This window comes from Aythya fuligula, chromosome 1 (assembly GCF_009819795.1).
Source record: "Aythya fuligula isolate bAytFul2 chromosome 1, bAytFul2.pri, whole genome shotgun sequence".
Lineage (NCBI taxonomy): Eukaryota > Metazoa > Chordata > Aves > Anseriformes > Anatidae > Aythya > Aythya fuligula.
Window position 1 is genome coordinate 143,055,211 of NC_045559.1, and position 1,767 is coordinate 143,056,977.

Genomic DNA, 1,767 nt, shown 5'->3' on the forward strand with positions numbered 1-1,767 from the left:
GCTTATTGTTTTATTTATTTTAGGAAGAACTACTAGTTCCTATACAGGATGCTTTGCAATTTCTGTTGCAATTTAGGACCCAAAGGAAAGACCATCAAGACTATTTTATTTGCCAAATCTAGCTAAGACCTCTTGCACAAAATGAAGGGGGATGGCAGAGTGAGAACTGGCCTGACAAACATATACCCCACAGGAGTAGGGAGCTCTGTCAAGGGGTGAGTGTCTCCAGCTAGAAACAGGTGGTGTCAGCCTGTGATGAGTGAGCAGGTAGTTCAGTCTCTTCAGTACAAAGAGATCAGAAAAACCTTTGTGCATCTGCCTTGGCCAATCTCCAAAATCATTTTCTGCATAGTCAGGTGATGTCCCAAGAGTTGGATCATAATACATATTTTCAGAGGACAGAAGGCAGGAATGCATTTGCAGAAACATTGTTTCTCTGGGGTTTTCCAAAAAAAAAAGCAGCTAGGCTTTTCTATAATGTTCTCTCCAGACATACAGCTTCAGTCAGAGATGGACCTGGAAGGACTGAGCTGTGCAGTATGGCATAGTTTAGGACCAAATGCTATGGCCACAAGATGGTTTGGCAAGGACTCTCTCCAGAAAGGCTCTTCTTGAAGTTGCATGAAACCTCCACCCTAGGCTGTGGCACCACAGGCTTGGGTACCCAGTTCAGAGCATCCCAAAGTGGATGAGGAAAGAGTGGGACTTCTGAGGAGTGTAAGGATGGAAGTTGTGGAAAAGCAGCTTCTGGTGGTTTGGTTATAGAGATCTGTTCTTGGCCAGCAACCTCTGTGAGAATAAGATTTAGATGTAGAGCTTAGTGATATGGTTTAGTGGAGGACTTGACTTGTTAGTGTTAGGTCAGAGGTTGGCCTCGGTGATCTTGGAGGTCTCTTCCAACCTAGGTGATTCTGTGATTCTGTAACAAGGAACTGTCTGCTCCTGCCATAATTGCTTGCCTGCTTATGTTACAATATACAATAAACATACATTATGCATCAGGGAAAAAGAAATAAGGAAATGCTATTGGAGGTATACACAGCCTTTGTGCCTTTAGTCACCATTAGTCATTTGGATTTTAAAAGAAGAATGACAATAGGAAGGCCTGGACAAATACAAATTATTCTTGCGAGAGCAGCATTTTGCTTAACGTGACTGTTTTTTTACAAGAAACAAAAGGCCTTCTCTCACAGCACCACAATTAATTCAGTGCCATCCAATATCTACCCAGTGAATTGCAAATGCAACAAAGTGCCTAAACTCTTTTCTCCCGGGAAACTTCTCATTAAAAATCAATCACTTTTCGGGAGAAACATTTCAAGCATTGCTTGCATGACTATGGTAAGAAAGGTGTGCAGTGTGATAACATTGGTGGGCTAACATCGCTCCCCTCAACCAACTACGGAGGAAATGGGCTCCTAACTTAAAATAATGAACTTCAAGCCTTAATAACTGGCTTCTGTTATTTGCTGTGGTGCATATATGTGTAGATGTGGATGTATATACGTGTGTATATGTGTGTACAATGTGTATGGATGTACAAAAGCCCCTCCACGGGGGCCTCCACACCCGGCTCCCCTCAGGGCAGCCCGCCTCTGCCACACCCCCGCCCCCCTCAGCCTCCCGCGGCTCAGGGGGCGGGGGCACGGCGCCCGAGGGGGCGTGGCCCAAGCCCTCCCAAGGGGGCGGAGCTCCCGTGCCGGGCCTATAAAATGAGGGGAGGGGGCGCGCGCGCCGCGTCACGTGGCCTGCGGGGAGGAGGGATGA